Source organism: Tursiops truncatus, chromosome 6, assembly GCF_011762595.2.
Source record: "Tursiops truncatus isolate mTurTru1 chromosome 6, mTurTru1.mat.Y, whole genome shotgun sequence".
NCBI classification, from domain to species: Eukaryota; Metazoa; Chordata; class Mammalia; order Artiodactyla; family Delphinidae; genus Tursiops; species Tursiops truncatus.
Window position 1 is genome coordinate 18,998,888 of NC_047039.1, and position 10,545 is coordinate 19,009,432.

Below are 10,545 nucleotides of genomic sequence, written 5' to 3' on the forward strand. Positions count from 1 at the left end.
CAAAACAAGTTTCTGTTTTCCTATCTAAACATAATTCTTGGCATTGAGGTAAATCTGAATTCATGTGATATACTTTGTCAAACTTTTCAAAAAAATTTTAAGCCCTGCTGTAGAAAGAAATTCTCATATATACATATTTACATATTTTTTCTTCAAAGACTAATGACACATTTATGAGGTTAATAGGCCTGTAATGGGACCATGATACTATTTTTTAAAATTAATTTATTTTGGCTGTGTTGGGTCTTCATTGCTACATGCGGGTTTTCTCTAGTTGTGGTGAGCGGGGGCTACTCTTCATTGCGGTGCGCAGGCTTCTCATTGCGGTGGCTTCTCCTGTTGCAGAGCACGGGCTCTAGGCACGTGGGTTTCAGTAGTTGTGGTGCGTGGGCTCAGTAGCTGTGGCTCACGGGCTCTAGAGTACAGGCTCAGTAGTTGTGGCTCACGGGCTTAGTTGCTCCATGGCATGTGGGATCTTCCCAGACCAGGGCTTGAACCCGTGTCCCCTGCTTTGGCAGGTGGATTCTTAACCACTGTGCCACCAGGGAAGTCCAAATGATAGTACTAATAATATGAAAATAAAAAGCCATTCATTCATACCATGTGTTCCTATATGGCGCAAAATGAAACGGGATCATAGAATTTATGTACATAAATGAATCACCAAGAGTTCAGAAATTAAGCTCACTTTAAGAAAACTCATTCAATTCTTTTTTGAAGCAGAGGTTGCAAAGTTGTGATGTATAACAAAAATATTGTGTATACAGACTCCAAAACCAAGCATTGGCCTAAATTGGCAATAACTGCAACTTAAATAGAAATTAAACCCAACTAGATCTTCACTGTGGTTATGCAACTTTGGGCTTTAGGGTCTGCAGATTTTACTGAGGTAACAACCTCTTATCTCTTGCCTCTCCTCCTTGTGCCTGCCCCCAATGCCCCCAGCTTCCTTTTACATGGCTGTGTTTGGCAATGCTTCCAAATTTTGAAAGCAGAAGAACCTGCTAAGTAAATGGAGAGAATGAAAAACAACACCATATATGATGTATGGATACCAACCTAAGAGTATGGACTGAGAAAGAAAATACTAGAGGGAAAACTAAGCAGCAGTCTACCCTCAAGGGAAAAAGAGAAAATAAAAGAATGGGGGGCTGTTACTCCTAGATCTTCTTCCACATCATCTCCCGATTAGAAGAGTGTGGAAACAAAATTTCAAACTCTGGAAAGGTAATGACTTTGAAGGAGGAGCTAGGGAAGTGAATACATGATAAAGAAGTACAGCAGTAGCTTTAGCTGTCAATGAGTTTCTTTGCTCTGGCATTGGCATTGTCAATACGACCTTTGTTGGTGTCAGCCTTTTCTGTGATCCGTTCTATTTGTCGATTTTGAGCCTCAATCTCATTGCCCATGTCCAGGGCCATGTTTTTTAGATTTCCTAGGATACTGCCCACTTGATTCAGGTTCTCTCCCATTTCGTCTTCCCTGGCATCCTTTGTTAATACTATTACATGGGCATATACAAAGGCCACAGCACTAGTTTAGTTCTGTTAAAGTCTTCTCTGCTTCTCTCATGTCTTTGTTTATTTGGTCCATGCCTTCTTCTATGTGTTTTAGTTGTTCCCCTTGTTCATCCAGCATAGTGATAGTCTTGATTCGTGCATCCTGAGACTCAATGTCTAAACCCAGGATTCTCCTTGTACTTTCCAGAGACTCATCAGTAACCTGGTTAGCCCTCAGCTGAATTTCTTCTGCCGACAGATTATCCATGATGAATTAAAACTCTTGATAGGGCTTCCCTGGCGGCGCAGTAGTTGAGAGTCCACCTGCCGATGCAGGGGACACGGGTTCGTGCCCCGGTCCGGGAAGATCCCACACGCCGCGGAGCGGCTGGACCCGTGAGCCATGGCCACTGAGCCTATGCGTCCGGAGCCTGTGCTCCGCAACGGGAGAGGCCACAACAGTCAGAGGCCCGCATACTGCAAAAATAAATAAATAAATAAATAAATAAATAAACTTATAAAAGGCAGAGTAAAATCTCTACTAGTTTCACAATCTTTAGGAAAAAAAACATTTCCCTGTGCCCTCCATCCTGGTGAAGGTGAACAGACCCAGAAAATAAAACAGACTGGGAAGAAAGTTCTAGAGAGCAGTGAATTGACACTGAGGAACACAGCTGTGTTTCACTTGGACATATTTTGTGCTTTTGTCAGAAGGCATCTTCCGAGGGACAGAGAAGTTGGGAGAGATTCTTACACTTAGCAAAATGCCTTTCAGATTCATCCATGTTATTATGTGAATCAACAACTCATTGTTTCTTATTTCTGAGCAGTATTCCATTGTACAGGTGGACCACAGTTTTTTTAGTTTCTCATCTGTTCAAGGATATCTTGATTGTTTCCAATTTTTGGCAACTATAAGCAGTCATGTACAGGCCATTTTTGTGTGAATATAATTTTTCAATTAACTTGAGTAAAGCACAGGCGTGAGATTACTGGGTTGTAACATAAGCATATGTTTAACTTTACAAGAAGCTATCTTCCAAAGTGGCTCTGCCATTTTGGATTCACATCAGCAGTGAAGGAGAATTCCTGTTCTGCATACTCACCAGTATTTAGTGTCATCATTTTATTGTTTTAATTTTACTAATTCTAACTGTGGTATCTCATTCTGATTTTAATTTGCATTTCCCGAAAACCAGTGATGTTGAGTTCTCTGTTGTGTTCCGTTGATATTTTTATTCCAGGCTGGTTAGGGTGGTGCTTGGGATGGAGGTTGGATGATCGTTGAATCCTCTGATTATTTAATTAAACCTCAGTTTTAAGCAGTCACGCTGAATCTGGGTCTTGGGAGATGGACCTCATTCGTGTTCTTGCCCCTCCTCCAGGTTCCGTGGATTTCCATCAGCCCCCTCCCCTATGGTTTGGCCACTCTTCCCTCTGAAGGTTGAGGCTTTTATTCATTTGGAAAGATAGGGGAGATGGATCTGGGTAGATTTCCAGTGGTGGCCTCCATTGTTCTTCCCCAGCTCCCCAAACTGCACATTTAACTGATCTTCCTCCTTTAAATTAAGATCTTTGTTCTTTAGGATAAATAAGGAGGGAGGGGTCTGGGTGGGGTTTTGGCAGTGGCTGCTGTTCCCTCACCAGCCAGTACCTTTCTCATCATTCTCCCCATCTTCCCTATGGTTGTCTGGTGGGGTTTCTAGAGGGAAAAGACTGCAAGATGGCAAAATCCCGCCCTCATATCAGAGGCTTCACACTCTCAATATAGCCCATGCTTCAACAATTTGTTTAAAATGTCTTGTTTAACATTTCTACCTATTTATATGTTATTTGGCAACTTCTGTCTCAGGTAAGCAAATGTTCTGGTGCTGTTCTCCCTACAGATTCTCATCGATCAGCTGTGTCCTCAGTTCTCTTATAGTCTCATGAAAATTAGTTATAGCTTTTTTCTTGTTTTAAGGATGGGGGCAATCCTCTTTCTAACTCCTTACATCACCAATCTAAAACCGAAGTCCAGTTTTCAAATTTTGAAGCTGTTGGCTGATAGACTAAGCTATAAATCTTTAAAGGGCAAAAATGAGTCTCTCTTAAACCCATCTTTTGTGTTTTATTTTAAATAATGTACTTTTAAATTCTAGAATATCTACTTTAGGGCTATGTTGTTTGGAGGATCTAACAATCTGTCAATTGAAAGCTATTGAGGACCCAACCTTAGAAAGAAGGATGAGGGAGAGGTAAATGAAATCTTACCCAAACTGAAATTTACTAATTGGATGGAAGCAACCAGCCACTTATGGTTTCTGTCTAATAGAAGAAATGGATATGTAATAAAAGGTACCATCTAGATCCTCAAAGGTTCTTTTATCCAAAATCTGTGACATGCGATTAAAAGTTACAAGACATGCAACAAGGTAACATGGTGTGGCTAAACCCACAAGAAAAAAAGAACAGATAGTAGAAAAGTTCAATGGATGATCCAAAAAGTAACCTTAGCAGACAGGACCTCTAAGTAATCATGATTAATATGCTAAAAAAATAGAGAAAAAGACACAAAAATGATTGAATGGATGATTTTATCAAAGAATTTAGACATTCTATAGAAGTAAAACCCATAACTTAAAATTGAAAAATGTGATATCTAAAATTAAGAACAAAATGGATAGCTTTAAGAACAGATTGAATAGAACAGGATTACTGACCTATTCAATAGAAAATGCCCAAAGTATGGCATTTCTTGAAATGAATTCAGGAGAAAATTTTTTTTATTTTATTAAGCCAAACGATAACTCTTTTTAAAAAGTCTGAAATGCCTATCATGAAACGTGATGATAATTACATCTAAAACTTTTATCTATTTCGTTGTAAATATTATGATTAAAGTAATCCACAAACCCATACTGACAGTGTTAAATTAGTTATAAGTAAAAATATGATTGAAGAATCATTTAGCTCACAAAACCTTAAAAACAGCAATAATATAATACAAAAAATTACACTTGATAGAAATAATCAGCACAAAATAATATTGATGACAGGTAAGATTTACATGGTAAGATTTTAATTTGGTAAAATGATAAATAATTAAAAATTTTTTTTTTTTCTGGTACGCGGGCCTCTCACTGTTGTGGCCTCTCCTGCTGCAGAGCACAGGCTCCGGACGCGCAGGCTCAGCGGCCATGGCTCACAGGCCCAGCCGCTCCGGGGCACGTGGGATCTTCCCGGACCATGGCACGAACCCGTGTCCCCTGCATCGGCAGGCGGACTCTCAACCACTGTGCCACCAGGGAAGCCCAATAATTAAAAATTTTGACAATGTTTAAAATCTTTTAAAATTAAATTAAATTTATTTTTCATTTTTTAAACATCTTTATTGGAGTATAATTGCTTTACAATGGTATGTTAGTTTCTGCTGTATAACAAAGTGAATCAGCTATACGTATACATATATCCCCATATCTCCTCCCTCTTGCGTCTCCCTCCCACCCTCCCTATCCCACCCCTCTAGGTGGACACAAAGCACCAAGCTAATCTTAAATAATTTCACTTAGTTAACAACTACAGACAAAACAAAATGCACATTGACATAAGATAGACTTAGTAAACTTTGGTCAGGAAATTAAATTTTTTTCTATAATAGTACTTCACTAAGGAATTGGAACCAGTGAAATTACTTTTAATGCAGTTTTTTAAATGCAGAAATTAGATTTTATCTACAGTGGAAATACATTTAAGGAAGACAATATTAATTGAATATTTTAAATGAAATAAAATGTAAATTTTGATACAATTTTGATTAAAGTTTTGTATTCTTTTGATAAATGTGAAAGTAGTGGGGTCAAAATATGAATTGCATGAAGATGACAGGAGCAAAGCTACGGAATCAAGATATCTTATAATATCAGGTTTTCTAATCTTTTGCCTTGAATTTTGGAAGGCTTTCATCCTTCTCTGAGAAGCAAACAAACAGACAGTTCACTTACTTTTGAACCCTAGCTCTGAGGACAGGAAAGCCACTTTATTTCAGAAAAAACAACAACAATACACTTTTCCAATTTCCTTTTCCTTTAACAATCTTTTAAACTCTCAAATGATTTAAATAATTTCTTCTAATGTCAATAAGTTACTGTGAAATGGCCTCAATTCCAAAACTTCTGTATATTTCTCTAAGTTTGAGGAAATCTAGATGTATATTTTGGTATTAAAAATGACAAAATTGGTCAAACTTACTTTATAAAGTAATTATATATCTCACTAGTTATATGATCTCAAGCAATTATTAAAACCTCTTGAGCCTCTACTTCTTCATTTGTAGTGCAGACTGAATAATACTTAGCTCATACATTTCATGTGAAGATTAAATAGAACATAATTTGTAAGTCACTTGGCATGTAAATATTTGATAAATTATCATTTGTCTTCTTTCCAGTAAGAAAAATTGTGAACCAAAACTAGTTCATTAATTTTTTATTTAGATCAACTTCTATTCAATTTTGTACTCAAATTATCTTTATATTTAAACTCCAAATTCAGTATATAACTCAGGCCCCATTGATAAGTTATGTGGTATTCTATACATTTAACCCTGAGTCAGGTGGGTTCTTTAAATTATAAGGAGTGAAGTCAGTCTTGCTATTTCAGTGAGCATTTGTTGTAGGACACATGTGTCAAGGAGGGAGACAAAACTCATGGCAGCAGAAGGACAGCTTGTCCACATGGAGACTGGTTGTTTAATTAAGGAACTGTGGGGATCCAACACAGCTTAACAGACCTGGGTATCTCATTGTCCCTTAATGATGGGAGACATTTTTCATAGTGTACAGCCTTTAATCTCTACAGTCATATAATAAACTGTTAGCGTGGTTGTTCAGTCCACTTATTCAGTATAGAATGTGCTAAATAATGTGACAGGTTGAAACACAGTAGTAGATTTTTATTTCAGAGAGGTTTTTTTTTAAAAAAAACATTCCTAAGAATACGATAGAATACATGAAAGAATATGGGAGGCGGGAAATAAGATTCACACACCTCTTAGGAAAAGCGTTTTCTGGTGAGAGAATTGTGTGGATGTGATGGCTGTTTTTCCTGAGTGGCAAGATGACAGCTGTTGCTTCAACAACATCAGGCATCAATGAAAATGTGGCGCTGATGTGGGGATCACCATCACTGTTGAACCACTATTCCAAAAAATTGTAAGAGGCAGCAAACTCCAAAACAGAGTATTATTAGCACCACATTATAGCTCTTAAATTACAAATTTTGGGGCTTCCCTGGTGGCGCAGTGGTTGAGAGTCCGCCTGCCGATGCAGGGGACACAGGTTCGTGCCCTGGTCCGGGAAGATCCCACATGCCGCGGAGCAGCTGAGCCCGTGAGCCATGGCCGCTGAGCATGCGCGTCCAGAACCTGTGCTCCTCAATGGCAGAGGCCACAACAGTGAGAGGCCCACGTACCGCAAAAAAAAAAAAAAAAAAAAAAAAAAAAAAAATTACAAATTTTGATGACAAAATTTAGGGCAAAGACAAAGGAAAATGAAATCCATAGACTGGAATTTTGATTTTAGCTATATCATCTTAGGTTAGTCTCTTAAACACACTGGCTAATCTTCTTTATCTGACTAATAAAGGAATTAGAGCAGACTCAGTTTGCAAACTCAAATAATTTCAAGTTTCAGGCAGATAAAATCAGCAATTGATAGTGATTTGACAACCAAGGTGAATTTTCACAAACATAGAAAAAGCCAACTTCTATACCTGTTAGGAGTCAGAACGGTGACTGGGGTTACCCTGGTGCTTGCATAGTCAAAATGCATTTAGAAGTGTGTGTCTTTGTGTGTGTGTAACTAATTAAGATATCTTCAGGGGCATAGCATTTTATGAGAAAATCCTCTTTAGAATAAATTTAAGGTTTAAAATTCTATGATTTTTGTAATATTGTCTCTAATTTGAACATCATAATCAGAGGAGCTTTTAAGCTGATTTCTCTTGTTTCAAATTTCATAACACTCAGTATTTTAAGATTTTCCTCTTTCATGGAAATGATAAACAGCAAACAGATATTATTAGAGGAGTTTTGGAACAGCTGTATGCAAAATCATGCTGCCTCTTTATCTAGAAAAAAATCAGGACCAATGTGAATACGGCTATGCCTGATTTTATTTCATTCTCTAGGAATGAATTTTTAACGGCTTTATTAAGATATAATTCACATACCATAACAGCTCTGTTAAGATATAATTAATATACCATAAAATTCCCCCATTTAAAGTACAAACTCAATTTTTTTTTAGTGTAGCATCAGAGCTGTGCAATCATAACTACTGCCTCATTTTAGAATATTTTCATCACCCCCCCAAAAAAAATACCCATATCCATAAGCAGTCATTCTCCATGACCCACCCCTACTACTGCCTAGCATCTGGCAAACACTAATCTACTTTCTGTATCTATAGATTTGCCTATTCTGGAAATTTCATATAAATGTAATAATATGGTAGGTGGCATTGTGTGTCTAGTTTCTTTCACTCAGCATAATGTGTTCAAGGTCTACCCACATTGTTGCGTGTATCAGTATTTAATTCCTTTTAATTGTAGAATGATATTCCTCTGTATGGGTATATCACATTTTATTTATTCATTAATCAGTTTATGTTTCCACATTAGTTATATGGGTAATGCTGCTATAAACATTCATGTACAAGTTTTTGTATGGATGTATGTTTTCATTTCTCTTGGGCATATGCCTAAGTGTAAAATCACTAAGTCACAGAGTAACTCTATGCTTAACATTTGAAGAAACTGTCAGACTCTTTACCAAAGTGGCTATACAATTTCACAACCAAACCAGCAATATATTAGGCTTGGGATTTCTCTACATCCTTGCCAACACTTGCTTTTTTAAACATATTTATTGGAGTGTAACTGCTTTACAGTGGTGTGTTAGTTTCTGCTTTATAACAAAGTGAATCAGCTATACATATACATATATCCCCGTACCTCCTCCCTTTTGCCTCTCCCTCCCACCCTCCCTATCCCACCCCTCTAGCGGATCACAAAACACCAAGCTGATCTCCCTGTGCTATGTGGCTGCTTCCCACTAGCTATCTGTTTTACATTTGGTAGTGTATATATGTCAATGCCACTCTGTCACTTTGTCCCAATTTACCCTTCCACCTCCCCATGTCCTCAAGTCCATTCTCTACGTCTGTATCTTTATTCCTATCCTGCCCATAGGTTCTTCAGAAACTTTTTTTTTTTAGATTCCATATATATGTGTTATCATACGGTATTTGTTTTTCTCTTTCTGACTTACTTCATTCTGTATGACAGACTCTAGGTCCATCCACCTCACTACAAATAACTCAAATTCATTTCTTTTCATGGCTGAGTAATATTCCATTGTATATTAGTGCCACATTTTCTTTATCCATTCATCTGTCAGTGGACACTTAGGTTGCTTCCATGTCCTGGCTATTGTAAATAGAGCTGCAGTGAACATTGTGGTACATGACTCTTTTTTATTTTTATGTTTTTTTATGACTCTTTTTGAATTATGGTTTTCTCAGGGTATATGCCCAGTAGTGGGATTGCTGGGTCGTATGGTAGTTCTATTTTTAGTTTTTCAAGGAACCTCCATGCTGTTCTCCATAGTGGCTGTATCAATTTACATTCCCACCAACAGTGCAAGAGATTCCCTTTTCTACACACCGTCTCCAGCATTTCTTGTTTGTAGATTTTTTGATGATGGCCATTCTGACTGGTGTGAGGTGATACTTCATTGTAGTTGTTTTTTGTTGTTTGTTTGTTTGTTTGCAGTACGCGGGCCTCTCACCATTGTGGCCTTTCCTGCTGCGGAGCAGAGGCTCCGGACGCGCAGGCTCAGCGGCCATGGCTCACAGGCCCAGCCGCTCCGGGGCACATGGGATCTTCCCGGACCAGGGCACGAACCCGTGTCCCCTGCATCGGCAGGCGGACTCTCAACCACTGCGCCATCAGGGAAGCCCTCTCATTGTAGTTTTGATTTGCATTTCTCTAATGGATAGTGGTGTAGAGCATCCTTTCATGTGTTTGTTGGCAATCTGTATATCTTCTTTGGAGAAATGTCTATTTAGGTCTTCTACCCATTTTTGGATTGGGTTTTTTGCTTTTTTTGATATTGAGCTGCATGAGCTGCTTGTAAATTTTGGAGATTAATCCTTTGTCAGTTGCTTCATTTGCAAATATTTTCCCCCATTCTGAGGGTTGTCTTTTCATCTTGTTTATGGTTTCCTTTGCTGTGCAAAAGCTTTTAAGCTTCATTAGGTCCCATTTGTTTATTTTTGTTTTTATTTCCATTTCTCTAGGAAGTGGGTCAAAAAGGATCTTGCTGTGATTTATGTCATAGAGTGTTCTGTCTGTGTTTTCCTCTAAGAGTTTTACAGTGTCTGTCTTTACATTTAGGTCTTTAATCCATTTTGAGTTTATTTTTGTGTATGGTGTTAGGGAGTGTTCTAATTTCATTCTTTTCCATGTAGCTGTCCAGTTTTCCCAGCACCATGTATTGAAGAGGCTATCTTTTCTCCACTGTATATTCTTGCCTCCTTTTTCAAAGATAAGGTGACCATATGTGTGTGGGTTTATCACTGGGCTTTCTATCCTGTTCCATTGATCTATCTTTCTGTTTTTGTGCCAGTACCAAACTGTTCTGATTACTGTAGCTCTGTAGTATAGTCTGAAGTCAGGGAGCCTGATTCCTCCAGCTCCGTTTTTCGTTCTCAAGATTGCTTAGGCTATTCAGGGTCTTTTGTGTTTCCATACAAATTGCAAAATGTTTTGTTCTAGTTCTGTGAAAAATGCCAGTGGTAATTTGATAGGGATTGCATTGAATCTGTAGATTGCTTTGGGTAGTAGAGTCATTTTCATAATGTTCATTCTTCCTATCCAAGAATATGGTATGTCCTTCCATCTGTTTGTATCATCTTTAATTTCTTTCATCAGTGTCTTTCAGTTTTCTGCATACAGATCTTTTTTCTCCTTAGGTAGGTTTATTCCTAAATATTTTATTCTTTTC

At 37.9% G+C, this 10,545-nt stretch overlaps 1 pseudogene; it reads right to left on the reverse strand.

The window, feature by feature from the left end:
• Positions 1 to 1,242: 1,242 nt before the first annotated feature.
• LOC101338926 (synaptosomal-associated protein 23 pseudogene) lies at positions 1,243 to 1,775 on the reverse strand (annotated as a pseudogene).
• Positions 1,776 to 10,545: the final 8,770 nt, after the last annotated feature.